The sequence below is a fragment of the Eucalyptus grandis genome, chromosome 7 (assembly GCF_016545825.1).
Source record: "Eucalyptus grandis isolate ANBG69807.140 chromosome 7, ASM1654582v1, whole genome shotgun sequence".
NCBI classification, from domain to species: Eukaryota; Viridiplantae; Streptophyta; class Magnoliopsida; order Myrtales; family Myrtaceae; genus Eucalyptus; species Eucalyptus grandis.
In genome coordinates, this window is record NC_052618.1 from 3,034,967 (window position 1) to 3,050,548 (window position 15,582).

A 15,582-nucleotide genomic window follows, 5' to 3' on the forward strand; every position below is an offset into this window, starting at 1 on the left:
AACTCCAAATTGATAAATCTTGCTCGCCGACAAATATACCTTCCGCCTAAATCGGATTAATATCACAAAATAATCACAAGAATTTTAAACTATGACAAATGGAGCATAAAACCTCAGGCCCGACCTCGCCATTGGTAGGCCAACCTCAATTGTCACGTGTCATTTAACTTGCCTTAATATTTTAAGAAGGTAAAATTTAACAAAAATAAAAAAATTCGAGGGTAAATTTGCCAAAAATTGTTCGGTTTGGGGTAAATTTGTCACAATGTATCGCCAGCCAATTTTGGGTTTTTGTGGTCACAATTAAAAAAGTTTATGATAAATTTGCAAAAAAAAAAATGTTTAGGACTAGTTTGGCACAATTGTATTAGGTTTATTTTATTTTTGACTAAATTTGCCCTCAAATAGTGGTCCTACCTTCTTTTTTTAAATTCGTAATTCTTTTTTCTTTTTATATTTTCATGAACATTCAACCTTTTTACCAAGGTCGTATTTATTCCGCAGTTCTCTCTTTTCTCTTGCAATTGAATCTAAAAAGGAAATACATAGTTTTTGCTGATTAATTAAACAAAGGCGAGAGAGACAATTATTTTGAAATTATCGTCGTCACAATCCTCTATCTAAATTACTAATCTAGAATCACTTTGTCAAACCCCTAAGTTTGTCCGATACCCATTATGTAGGTGAAGGTTAAAATAATCATGAACAAATGGACAGTTTGATATCCCTCATTTTCTTCACTTCCTCTTTCTTGTTTTTATTTTTTATTTTTTATTTAGTCGAACACTCTTTCTATCTGTGAAGTTAATTCCCATAAATAAACTTTATAAGGACCTATATAATGCAAATATATTGAATTCTATGATGATTTTTTTTTGTCAAGGAAATTCTATTGTTGGATAATTGATTATATAAAATTATGATTACGATGGTAATCCAATAATATGTGCGTGGATACTTGGCACCATCTAAATGCGGCTGTATGGAGAGAGATTTAAGGATTCAGAGACAATTGTCTTATGCAATAAACCATTGAATCGTAGGATGTCTAATTATACAAAATCAATGAAATTTCAAGTTGCAAATTTAATTTCAGAATCAATAGTCGATTCAATTTGTTGCAGGAAAAATTGTTCACGGTCGAGATAGTTGCCAATTTCTTGCACATTTCTCAACAATAAAATGGAGACTAGATGATTGTGCACACAAAAATTGCTAGAACAAGACCAAAAAACCAAAAAGGTTGCTGTTGCAGGAGATGCTACTCTTGGCGTTAGTATCCTCTTTCCTGCCTTGAACTGGTTCCGATGTGAACTAAGCTATCATACTACTGTGGGTCTAGTTCTCATCTCTATGACAAGTCCTCTAAATCTTTAGTTGCTTGATCGACTGCATAAATTATTATCTTTTTGATGGATTTATGAGATGGGCCTGAGTTGGCCCATCCGCTCAAGTTGGGCCAAAAAGGGCCCGGCCCACGGGAATAGGGCCCGTGGAAGGGGAAGGTATAAAAAGGATGAGAGAGAGAGAGAAGACAACGTTTTAGAAAGGAACGTACGTCTTCTCCCGCGCGTTCTCTCTTCCTCCAAAAAGGAACAGTAAGTTCAAGGCACTGTTTTCTCCCCTTCAAGGCGTCATCGGATCGAACGGGGCTAGAATTTCTTCTTCTTCTTCGGCATTGGTGTTTAATCTGTGGCTAACAAGGTACGCTCGAATCCGTGGTGTGCTTTACGATCGGTGATGCGTGATTTCCCGGGCTTCGCTTCCGCATTGATTTAGGGGTTCGATTTAGTGTCGAATTCGGTTTTCGGGGATCAGTCATTCCCAACATTGGTATCAGAGCCCTAGTTCACGTTTTTCCCGATCAATTCCGATGTTTTTGATTGAGTTTTTGCGAAGAAACTTTCGGCCGTACGGAACCGGGCGAAAATCCCGACACCCGAGACTTCTTCGGCCATTTTCATGAGTTTTCGAATGTCAAAAACAAATTCTGAAAGTACTGGGACAAAGGCTGCGTCGAGACGAGTCCGGCGACATGTTGTGCGTCGCCGGACGACGCCGCACGCGCCCACACGCGCGGCCACAAGCCGCTGCGCGTGGGCGCCACGCGCCCGAAGCGCTGGCAATGGCCAGCGCGTGCGCCACACGCGCCGGTGACGAACCGGCACGTGCGCGCCGGCGACCGGCGAAACGGCACGCGCCGGTCCGCGGACCGACGCGTGCTGACGTCCTGTGATGACGTCACCGTGACGTCATCCAACGGTCGGTAACCGCTCGGATGACGTCACCGATGACGTCATCGCCGACGACGTTTCGCCGGGCGGTCACCGGCCGGCGACCCGACCGACGACCCGACCCGAACCGCGACGCCCGGCACGCGCACGGCACGTGCCGGGTGACGTCTGCGTGACGTCATCCCGCGCACGCGCGCGGCACGTGCGGACGGTTCGCCCGTACCGGCCCGACCGGTCCGTCCGGTCCGACCGGTCCGCCCGGTCCGTCCGACGACCGTTGACCGTTGACCACCGTTGACCGACGACCGTTGACCGTTGACTTTGACCGTTGACCCAAAAAAAAAAAAAAAAAAAAAAAAAAAAAAAAAAAAAAAAAGGAATTTGTTTCTTTTTTCCATTATGCCTGTGTGGGTTGTAGGTAATCCATTTTTATTCTGCATTTGTTGCATGAATCATGGAAATTTATGTATTTTCCATTTTGTTTATTATGGATTATAAGTGATCCATTTTAGTTCTGCATTTGTTGCAGGAACTATGATGCGTTATGCACGGATACCTGCAATCCCAACAACGGATGAAGGAAGAGCTAGACTGAAAAGGCTGATGAAAGAGTTAGCTGATTATCGGTGGCTTGATGGTGATTTAGTATCACACATGGTCAAGGTCAATCAGATGATACAGAAATCATCGGAATGGTTACCTTATGCCGGACTTTGAGAAGGTGCCGGCTTTGATGAACACTCTTCCACCTGAATGGCAAGCAGTGTTAGATCGGCTATGGGAGGTCAACGTGGTCCCGGGTTATAGGGGTCTAGTGGAAACTTTTGTAAGAGAATACTATAGGATTGAGTTGGCCAAAACTTCAACCCTTAGATTCAACGCCACATGGCGCAGCGAATGCGCCTTGGTGGCGACATAAGAGCTCTCCAAAAGTTTTTCCATGGTTGGCAAATGTGCCTTCGGTTTTCTCAGATGTTTTGACTGATAGATTAGAAGGGACTTTCCTAATTATTTCTTTGATTAATTATGTAATGTTTACTACCGATTGTTGTTGATGTAGCAACCGATATGTTAGTTGTATCATGTGAAAGCGTTGTTATTTTATTCGATATTCTATTATATATTGCTTTCTGTTACTGCTGGTTGCTGTGGGTAGTTAGCTGTGGGTAGTAATAGAAGTTTTTGTAACTTCATAAAATGTATTTGCATAAGACAATTATATTAATAATAATTTTGAGTTAGGACTTTGGAGGATGATTGGAAACACAGTGACCTTTTGATTCTGAAGCCTTACTTGAAATTATTCATTAATATGATGAGTCTGTGCAAATAGGGATGCATAAATGATAGGCATTAATAATTCGTGCATATTAGTCTGATGTGTTCAGATCAATGGTTTCAGCAACTAAGAACATAATTGCTGATATGAACGGCAACGATTGTGGAATATTGAATACGAAGATTCAATATGTGCTGGAAAAGCTAGAAGCACTAGAAGCTCTTGACCATATTATGGAAGATCTAGAGGATGCTGTGCGCCACCTTGAGCTAGTAGAGGACTGCCTGTCGGCATTTGAGCGATTATAGACATTGGCAATGTTGGTTCTAGCTCAGAAAGGGCTTTGAGCTCTAAGCGCAAGCGTATTGATTCGTTCAATATATGGGCATGCAAAGGATCAAGTCCTTATTGCAAGAAATCAAGGGTTAACCAACACAAGAGAGGAAAACGTCCTCAAGTGAAGAAAATGTCAAGGGTGAGGTGTTACAATTGTGACAAGAATGTCACTATGCTCGCAATTGTTGTGAGCCGAAAAAGGTAAACACCTCTTGTACATTTGAGAACTTTGATTATGTGTCAAGTTCTGCATTATTAGCTGAATCCAATCCTTTGTGGACTGTAGATTCATGAGCAACAGATGATGTAGCGAAGGATAAAGGATCCTTCGTAGAATTCCGACGATACCAACTGGAACTAAGTGGATCTATGTGGGAAACAGCTCCAGAGCTGAAATTAAAGGGATTGGCACCTGCCAATTGAACATGCGTGGTGGACGCAACTTGTTCCTACATGATGTTCTATATGCTCCGAGATTCGTCGAAATTTAAGTGTCTGTTTTGATGCATTGGTTAAGCTTGGTTTTTAGTATGAACTTCCATAATAGATGTGTAGATTTGTATTTGGATACAAACTACTATGATTTTTTGGTCACTTTCTGGATGGTTTTATTGTACTAAATGTTGACTGTGGTGATGTCAATATGTTATTCCCTTGTTTCACGTCTTCTACTTTATATGATAATGATGTGAATATGGTGGCATGCTAGACTTGGTCATATGGGCCAACAACATATGAAAAGACTAGCCAAAGAGGGCTTGTTGGGCAATATTGAAAAAGTCGATTTGCTTATATGTAAGCATTGCCTAGAAGGGAAAACGACAAGGAAACAATTTGGAAAAGGTAAAAGAGCTGAATTTCCTCTGCATTTAATCTATTCTGATGTCTGTGGTTCAATGAATATGAGAGGAAGGCAAGGGGCTGTTTGTTTCATCACTTTTATAGATGATTCTACTTGATTTGGATATGTCTATTTGATTTCTCATAAATCTGAAACATAAGTTGTTTCAAAAAAAAAAAGTTTATGAACCTGGTAGAGAATCAATTAGACAAGAAAATAAAAGTATTGAGATCCGATCGAGGTCAAGAATATTTATCTGATGAGTTCAGAAAATTATGTGATGAAAAAAGAATAGAAAGACAGTTGTCTATTCCATATACTCCTCAACAAAATGGTGTTGCGGAGAGAAGAAACATAATCCTACTGGAAAAGGTTAGGTCCATGATGGCGCATGCTAACTTACTCATCACTTTTTTTGGAGTGATGCGTTGCTAACTGTTGCCTTCATACTTAACTGGGTGCCTTCCAAATTAGTTATTTCCACTCCATATAAGTTATGGATAAGTAGAAACCGGACTTAAGTTTACTTAAGCCATGGGGTTATGCTACCTATACTCATATGTCATCTCACAAGTTTGGGAAATTGAGTCCCGAGATAAAAGTAGAGTATTTTAATGAGATACTCCGAACACTCGAAAGGGTATGTGTTCATAGGTGAGCAGGAAAGTGGGAGAATAACTGAATTTTGAATCACGGGATGTCACATTCTTAGTGGATGAATTTCCTTAGAGGGGCGAAATAGGGAAAATTACTTCCTATTTGAAACCTTGGATCAAGATAATGATATTAGTGGAGTTCATCCAAGTGGGAGTAATATGAGATGTGATGAATTCAATTCAATTCATTCTCAATTGCAACCACCTGAATGTGACGACATCATCATTACCTAATCCAAGTGGGAGCATGATGGAGAATGATGTGCTAAGTGTACAATCTTCCATACGGTGAACAAGTCGCCAAAGTATTCCCGTCGACGTTTTGACATTGAAGGGGAAACTTTTATGGTTGCTCCACTAGATGAGGATGAGCCAAGAAATATTAATGAGGCTCTAAATTGCCCTAATAAGGAAATATGGATTTATGCAATGAAAGAGGAAATTGAGTCAATGAAATCAAACCAAGTCTGGGAACTGGTTGATCTTCCAAAAGGACACAAAGCCATTGGGAACAAGTGGGTTCTCAAAATAAAACGAAAGGCTGATGGCTCGATAGAAAGGCATAAGGTTCACCTTGTGGCGAAGGGGGTATAATCAACGGGAAGATACATTTTCCGTATTGAGATTTACCTCGATTCGCATAATTCGGCAATAGTGGCTAGTCTGGATTTTGAGTTACATCAAATGGATGTAAAGACCGCTTTCCTCAATAGAGAATTAGAGGAATAAATAAATATGGAACAACTCGTCGTTTCATAGTGAAAGGCCAAGAAGAAAAGTATGTCGACTTTGGGGGTCGATATATGGCCTTAAGCAGTCGTCAAGACAATGATATATACGTTTTCATAATGCCATAATAGCATATGATCTTACAATGATAGATGAGGATCATTGTATATATATCAAAAGATCCAAGGATCAATTTGTGATCATATCATTATATGTTGATGATATACTAATTGCCGGAAGCAATATGGAGTTGGTTAATACTTGTCAAGAGACAGTTGTCTTCCAACTTTGAGATGAATGATATGGGATTGTAAACCCATAAACACTCCTATTGCAAAAGGTGAAGGATTGAGCCATAGACTGTGTCCAAGGACTCCACAAGAGAAGGAACAAACAAAATATGTTCCTTATACTAGTGCTGTTGGGAGCTTGATGTATGCTATGATGTGTACAACACCCGACATATGCTTTGCAGTTGGAATGATGAATAGTTACCAATCCAATCCAGATCAAGCACATTGGAAAGCCGTTAAAAGAATACTAAGGTATCTAAAGAGGACTGCTGATTATACGCTGAGTTATTATGGAAAGGATCTGCGACTCTAAAGGCTATTTTGATATTGATTGGGGAGGAGATTTAAATAAAAGGAAATCTACCTCTGGGTTTGTTCTCTTACCGAATAATGGCACCATATGTTGGAGCAGTAAGAAACAAAAGTGTATAGCCTTGTCCACGATGGAAACCGAGTTCGTGGCATTATCGCATCGTATAAGAAGATGTTTGGCTTAAGAGATTATTGGATCATTTAGGTGTTATTGGAAGTGCTGCAGATTTGTTATTAGTTAACTATGATAATCAAGCAGCAAAAGTGTACACTAAAGATCCAAATATCATGGCAAGACCAAACATATAGATACCAAGTATAATTTTGTCAAGGATATGGTTGCACGAAAGGATGTGAACTTAGAGTACATACTACTCATAGAATGGTTGCAGATCCTATAACAAAGCCAATACCTAGAGATGTGCTTTGTGGCCATGTGAAATCTCTAGGACTGCGTAGAGACCGATGTACTAAATATTGTAATTTCCTAAGTGTTCACAATTTGATGAATTTGTGTTTTCATCATTAATGCCTATGAATCTTTGTTTGATCTTTATGCATCTTAATGCTTAGTGCATTACTTTAAGTTGAGAAGTATGTCGGACAGATATAAGATTAGCCCACTCACACGGGTAATCGCCTCTATTTACTGTGTGATAAATAGCTTTTTAATCTGTTTCACAAAGAGATCAGATAAGGGTGAGAACAACTGAATCACCAAAAAGCAAAAGATGCCACGGCCAACCATATGAGGTAATATTATGTGTTACCTCAAGTTTATCCTCTCTGGCGTTATGATTCTTCGGAAGTTATCTGAACTCGTTAGTCAAACGGAGGCATTGCCAGATATTCTCGGGAGAGACGAAGTCGGTGGCAACTTTTGTGCATGACTACATAAAGAATGATGATAGTGCCGACAATTTAGAGGACTTACAATTCAAGGTGATAGTACAAGTAAAAGATGTAAAGAAACAGTTTGTATACCTTCAAATTTCTAACTTGGTGGGGACACCCAGAAGGAAAAAAAAACTTCTTCGCCTAGGTGTTGTTCGAATGTCCATGGTTCAATTCCTACATAGTTTCAAAAGTTATGTTGGACCATTGTATTAGAGTAAAAATTCGTCGGTTTTAGCATATACTAACCAAATTCCTCCTTCAACTTCCTCTTGTGCTCCAAAGTAAGATAAAATGATTGGTCATGGATTGGATGAATGACCTGAGCATCGAGGGAGTGAGTATCAGACCCAGGAGTGTGGCTTACATAAATATGCCAACAAGAGCAGCATAATTGTGCTGGGAAATTCACCTCTTTAACTGGAGCGCAGTATGTATGCCTGAATTCGTTATGGTGCTTGCGAAGATATGCCTCCGACAGGGGGATATCCTCTCTCCGGAAAATGTCCCACAACTTACCGCCTTTTGCTTGATTTCTTGGTCCGAACAGAGATCGTTTCTGCGTTGGTCTTCTTCTTTTCCCTGGCATCCCTCACGGCCATTGAAGCCTTCAAGACCCCGATCTTGGCATCCTGATGCATCTACATTAAGCTCTTCATGTGCTTGACATTGAAGCTCCTTCACATTCTATGCTTTGTGCTTCTCTTTCAATGTTTTCACTGCAGATTGTTGCTCTTCACTTAAGGACACCTCTGCGGTATGCATAAAGATATTCACCTGCCAGGCGGGTCAAAAGGGAGGGAAGTCAACACAACGCATGCAAGTGGTGTGTCTGATCATGACAAATATCTATTTGCATGCCATCACCTCATCCCTAATAAATGCAATGCATCTTCACAACTAAGCTGTGCCATCTACTGCCTAACCAATGTAGTACGTTCTAATTTTGGTGGACAGTGCTTGGAATTTTCCTTCATATCTGGAAAGAAGGGATTACTGTACTGGACAATATCAGTAACTTTTTATGGCAACACAATTTCTCTGCTGTTTTGTTGAACACTTTCATTCATGCTTTTCTTATAAATGTTCCATGCTTGGTAATAAAGTCATGATGATAATGAAACATCCAGTGATTCACGCAACACTTTTTGAAGAAGGCGCACGACATCTAACATATGAAGCTTGGTCACAGAGTCACCTCTTCCTACTCTTCTGCAAAACCATAGGCAATATAGGTCTTCGATCCCATGTCTGGCTTCAAGACACTTGGTGGTAACTTTGTAGCCAGGTTGAGGAAGCCAGATCGAGGGTTGGTATAGGCATGAAATGGCAGTGCAGCTATGAACACCTCACAATGGCGTGGCAAAAGATCCTCAAACTTGTCTGAAGGAGGCCAGTCCTTTAGCTTTAGCACCTGAGGCCAAAAGTTAGAATACATTCGCCCCTCTGAGTAGCCTTCGAAGAATTTGCGGGTGCTAATGTCCACCTGAAAGTTCAATCAACTACCATAAACAAAACATTCTAGGTATGATCAAAGATGATCTTAAATGCATGGAAAAGAAAGCAACAAGTTTCCAGATAGATTGTAGAAAAAGATGTGAGTAGAAAAAGATGATATGATTGTCAATATTTTCAGTTGACACATTTATGGTGAGTACTTTCTAAATTTTCCTAAAACATTGTCTCCAAATATCTCTTACACTTATAAGAATCCTGAGTACATGGACAAGTAATTTTGTGTCTTTACACGTTATTTGAAAAACTAAAGGTGGGATAATGATATTTACTTGGCAAGCAGCTAGGCAGTCAATGGCATTGACTTTGGATTTTGAACCAGATGTTGAATCCTTATTTTCACATAATGCACGCTGCATTACCATGGGTTCCCAGCTCAAACCAGGGGTCCGCTCTAAAACATTTTGAACTATGACAGGTTCACCTTTAATCCAGTGACTTCGGAAGCATAGAAACTTCTCTTCATCCAATATTGCACTTGATGCTGGACAATATAAGTAATCGTCAGCGGAGTTTCTGCATGCGGCTTTTCGTAGCATCTTATCCCCAGTTTCAGAGCAATCATGCTTCTGAGTGGTATGTTCGAATTTGCCAAATTTCAGCAAGTTTCTTGCTCGCAACTCAAGCCTGCTCATCCAATCTTTATCATGCATGCGTTTAAGCTCTAATTTATGATTACCACATCCACCCATCTCACTCGGAGCGCAATTGATGCTCCCGCCAGTGTTAGCTTCCCATTCAATGGATTGAGCAACATGACTTTGTGAAGTTTTCATATATGGCACCGGATCCATGTCATGAATTGCCACAGGCTGTCCACCGTGAACATAGTCGTTGCCTCTGTTCTCGTACTGAAACTTCACCTCAGCACGAGAAGGAACTTTCCCCTGACAAATTTCTTGGCAGCAATTGAGACAAAGTTCAAAATGGCACTTTGGACAGCTTCTATGGAAGTCTACAATTGAAGTAGCACAAATGTCGCTGCTCCAAAGAAAAGAAAAAAAAAAAAAAAGAGAAAAGAAAAGGACAAATATATATTGTTAGTCACATAAGAATGAAAACGCATGGAAGTATTGTGTTTTGTACTCTCCACATGTATGCTGAACCTCTTACCAGTAGACACGCTCCCGGTTTGGACAGAGAGACATCGGCACTTCAACCTCACCAACTGGCGTTCCTGAATATATCTAATCATATAAATCACGTACTAACATGAGACAAAAGGGTAAGCAATTTTTACAATATATACCTTATATGTTGGCTTCAATTTGTGTCTCCTGAATTTTGTTCTTCGCAAATTTTCCTTAACAAGGGAAGCAGTGCTTCAATTAAGTACTTCAGGTGCTTAACATTTTCATCATCAGACATGCTCACTTTTGATTCCTAAAATTGTATAACACCGTGCATTAGTCAGAAAAGAAATTGGACAAAATCTGACGAGGCATTTCCATGAGCAATGGTATGAAGCATCCTAAAGTTTCAATAGTTTGTTACAACCCATTAAGCACCTCAACGAATAGAATGCCGGTGGTTCAACTTCAGTTGTCAGCATCACAGCAGGAAGCTACAGAACCTAACAGGTAACTAGGCCATGAGGGAAGACCATGGGAACTCCCCCATAAATTGGGGGCTCGTTAGTTTTACTGATTGTCAATTGTCTTTGTTTTTGTTCTTTGGTAGTTACCACGGGGAAAGGATGATGAGACATCTAGCCCATGACCTTTGGATCTAATTACTGGTGGACCATCAGTTGACCAAGGCCTTATTCCTAGTTGATGAGAGATGAAGAAGTGGAAGATTAGTGATCGAGAAGAAATATACAGTCATCACAAGCAATACTAATGAATATTGAGAATTCCACTGTTGGGTCACAGGTTTGGTTTCCTCTTAAATAGCTGTCGACGCCTAATTTTTGGCAACTCTAAGAAAATAAAAAATAAATAAATAAAAACATCAAAACAAATAAAAGGAAAAATGGGGAAAATCAATCTGATTGATTATGCATGGAAATTGAAAATTGATGAATATTCATATTTTGGTAAATGTGAAAGCACTTAGAAAATCAGGTGATTAAAGGGTAAGGATTTTGATAAAATGGAAACAATCGAAGCAAGATCGAACTGATTGCGAAATCACGCTCCAATACACAGCCAAATCAATGCAACATAAGAATGGAAACTCGGAAAATACCATATCCAGAATCACTATAGAAGAGTCACAATTTTCGTGACCAAGGGAGAGCGATTTTGAAGAAAAATTTGTGTAAGAAGAAGGCCTCGTCTGTCTTGGTCAAAGAGAAGGCCTTTCCCCTTTTCTTTCTCTGACAAGAAAAGGGAAAAGTCAGCTGCAGAACAGAGAAAGGTGCTAAAGGGGCCGAATAGAAGTTACGGTGGTCCTTTCGTTTTTCTTTTTCCCGGTCACGCGTATTAACAGAAGCGGCGTATGATGTGTGCGATTCTTTCATTTTCTTTGTTTGGCTTGGATTTGAGTCTTGGATGGTTCTTGATCAAGTTGACACTATACTACAAACAGATCAAGATTCACGGAGAGAGAGAGAGAGAGAGCCATTTATTTGGTGATAATTATTGGTTCTCACCATGAAAAAGTGATGATGAGAATTAAATTCTTCTGCAAATAGCGATGGAAAAAGTAATTCATCATCCACGGGAGTTTAAGGCGCTGGAAGACCAGCTATGGCATAGGGTTAGGGTTGCATTTTCTTTTCTTTTCTTTTATATATTTATTTTTTGCCATTATTAGCTGCCGCGGATGATGTTAGAGAATGGGTGACGGTTTGATATTCTCTCTCTCTCTCTCTCTCTCTCTCTCTCTCTCTATGTGGTGTCGTTTTTGTAATTTGATCACTTCCATAGGTCATGGGCTCTGATTTATTGATGGCTCTCTCATGATCTTAGTGACATGTTTAATAATAATTGAACTTAATCCTTAATCTTTCAAATTTTAACTGCACCCAATTCTAGTTTAAATGGAATTATGAAGAACTTAATTTAATGCATGAATGCTACCAAAGCAATTGTTAAGCAATCATTGAAAGAGGTTTCAACCATCCATATATTGATTCTGTGTTATAGACAATGAGACTTTTTAAAGTGAAACGCTAATTGAGAACTCACATTAATCTAATCCTATTTTGAGGAGTCACTTTATTTATATTTGACTTGATCCACCTCCTCAACTTGATTAAAAGTAGTGCTGCAACTAAATTATTTTTGAATATTGATTATTGCATTGAGATTTATACAATCTCCACATTGTCAATGTGAAATCAATTTTCCACAGGTATTGGTTTTTCTACAATAAGAATAAAAATCATCTTAGGTAGGTGAACTAGAGAGAATAAAATTGAGATAATGTCATATATCAGGTAATATATGAGCTGAAATCTGAATGGGTGGCACAAATATGCAGTTGCATTGCACTTGGTGTTGCGGAAAAACCCATGCAGTGCATTAAATTCCCTAACAATTAAAACATATGCAAAGAGGGTTTATTTACTTAGGTTTTGAGATATGTAAGCAACATTTTATGCAGGTCAAAAGCGTATGTTATCTGACCAACTTAGCATCACTCATTTGTGAGAAATTATGCTTTCATAACTGCACAATGGGCTAGGGTTCATCACGTGATCGTGCCCGCACATGATAGCATCCTAAATCATCTCAAATTTTCAAGTACTTCTATTTATCCATAGTACGCCCATTGCATCCCCCAAAGAGAGCATAAGACACCCATTGCATCCCCCCAAGAGAGTATAAGACGGTGCAAATAGACCCACTCATGTGGAGTCTACCTAACCAAATGTTGTAAAAGGCCACTTGGTATATTAAGAGCTTGAGTGTCGCATGCAATGCAAAGAAAATATATTGAAATAATTGTGGGAGAGATGTAAAAAGAGATGGATTGTGTCGAGGATTATATCCTAAGATCTCCTAGCAAGTTGACAATAATGTTTTATAAGTGTTTATGTTGTTTCTTTGTTGTGCTTTTAGTTAATTAACAAAAAATGGTTTAATTTAGAGAGAGAGAGAGAGAGAGAGAGAGAGAGTCTCAAGCTGAGTGTATTGACAACGTTTCAATTCCGTTCAATTAAGATGGTAATTGATATTGGTTTTTTGGGCTTTATATTTTCATGTGTTGGTTTTTAGAAACTTTCGTCATGTTTTTATCCTAAAACTGTGTGTGGACACCTCCATTAATTTTCAACAAAAGTAGGCTACTCGCTTTTAGACTTCTTTAGGCAAACGTGACAATCCCAGCGGAGATGAGTCCCATCTCCCATTGGAGAGCGAATCTCACTTTCGAAGGAAATTTCTATTAATGCTTTATGCAAGATAAGATAAACGATTGCATAACCAACATAATCCATTCAATCAACCCATATAGTTTAACATATCTTTTATGGAGTAACGGTTTCTGAAAGATAATTGTTGACACCTATTTTTAGCAAATCTAGGAAAATAAGGAAAATAAAAATTGCATTTTGAACAAATAAAAGGAAGAAAAAATAAAAATGGGAAGATTGATTTGATTGATTATGCATGTCAAATTTGAAATTCTGATGGATGTTCAAATTTTGATAAATGCGAAACAATTAAAAATCAGGTGAACAAAGGGCAAGAATTTTGCCCGGGATCGGGCGATTGCGAAATCGCGTTCGATTTAGTTTAACGAGAAAATGGAAAGTCAAAAGTTCTATAAAAATGGCCATTGAAAATCACTATAAAAGGAGCCATAACTTTCGTGAGCGGGGAGGGAGCGATTTCTGAAATCTGACAAGAAGGAGAAGAGACAAAGAGAAGCGTAAAGGCAGAAGAAAAGGGCAAAAAAGGGGTGATTTGACCCCTACTGTTCATCGTCTCCCCAAGCTTGCTGCCCCACGTTGCTGCTCCATCTGCTACGCCCGTTGCTGCTTCATCCGCGACTATCCAGAGCTGCTCCATCTCACCGTGCGATTACCGCCGTTCACCGCCACTGCCACGCCGGCACCGCATCTCCGGTGAGGACCTGACGCCGAGCCGCTCCTTGCTGTCGCGACCAGTCCCGACGCCGGAGCCGATCGCCGATCGCCGATCCGTCGGGCGCCTCCACCTCGGTCAGAGCCCCTACCCCGACGACCGCGCTCCTGCCCAGTCGACGCCGGAGCTCCGAAGCCTGCTCCGCTCCCAACCTCGCCGCGCCGCTCGCCTTAGCCAAGCACCCGGTGCCTTCACCGCCCGTCTCCGCTCACCGGACGCTGCGCCTGCACACCCGACGCCGCATCTCGAAGCCTGAGGCCTGCTCCGTTCCATTACTGTTCCGCAGCAACCGAGCTCTCACTGTTCACCATTGCCGCCGCGACCCACAAGCCCGACGCCGCCGCACCTGCTGCTGAGTCCTCCGTCCGAGCGCCACCCCACGGCTGTCAAGCCCAATTTTTGAAAAAAAGAAACAAGAAAAGAAAACACATTAGCAACCTGCAACCCGCAGCAACTCGCGCACACCACCCGACGACCCCGCGACGCTGCAGCAGCCCGAGAACCCGTGCCGGCCATCGCGATCCGCTCCTGCCCAGCCGACGCCGAAGCTCCGAAGCCTGCCGCTCCCAACTTCGCCGCGCCGCCCGCCGCACCAGCTGCCCGAGGCCTTCTACCGTCCCCGCAGCGCCCCACCGTTCGAAGCCCGCGACCCGACGACCTGCGGTCCGCGATCCACGACCAAGCGCTGCAACCCAAGCTGCATCTCCCTTGCCGAGCGCTGCTTCGCCCTTGCCGGACCTCCGATCAGCCACCTTTGGTCGACCCTACGGCTGCGAAGCCCATTTAGAGAAAAGAAAACAAAAATAAAAGAGAAAGCACATTAGGTAGTTTTCTTTAGTTTGTTTTATTTATTTTATTTTATTTTATCTTGTTCTTTTTAGTATAATTAGCCTTTAGTATATGATTAGAAATTCCAACATATTACCCGATTCGCAGCCGTAGCAGAGTTTTTATTTTCTATAAGGCTTTAGATGAAATAATTAATTAAGCGGGAATAAAATTGATATTTTGATCTTTAAGGCTTAAGATCAATTTATCGATTTTATCAGCGAAATATTACCCATTCATTTGAACGATGTGTAATATTTTTGATGATTTTGGATGATCTGTTTTGTCTTGATTGCTTTATTTATTTTGAAATGTGTTTGAGTTATAATATTGCATGATTTAGGGTTCATATATTTAGAATAGGAATTTTATTTCGAATTTTAAAATAAAAAATCAAATCAATCAATTTAGGTTGCAGTCTGGAAGGATAATATTTTACTTATTTATGAATCAATAAAAATAGTCGGGATTGTGAAAAATTTTAGAGGTAGAAATACTAAATTTGAGACGATTGCAATGAAAGTCTTAAAACTTGTAGTTTTCAAGTAGTTGAATTATGAATATTTCATATCCTGAATTTAACTTTTGAACTTGCAATTTCAATATACTTGACTTCTTCCATTAACTCC

At 40.3% G+C, this 15,582-nt stretch overlaps 1 pseudogene; it reads right to left on the minus strand.

Moving 5' to 3' along the window:
• Window positions 1-1,351: 1,351 nt before the first annotated feature.
• LOC120295682 lies at window positions 1,352-10,457 on the minus strand (annotated as a pseudogene).
• Window positions 10,458-15,582: the final 5,125 nt, after the last annotated feature.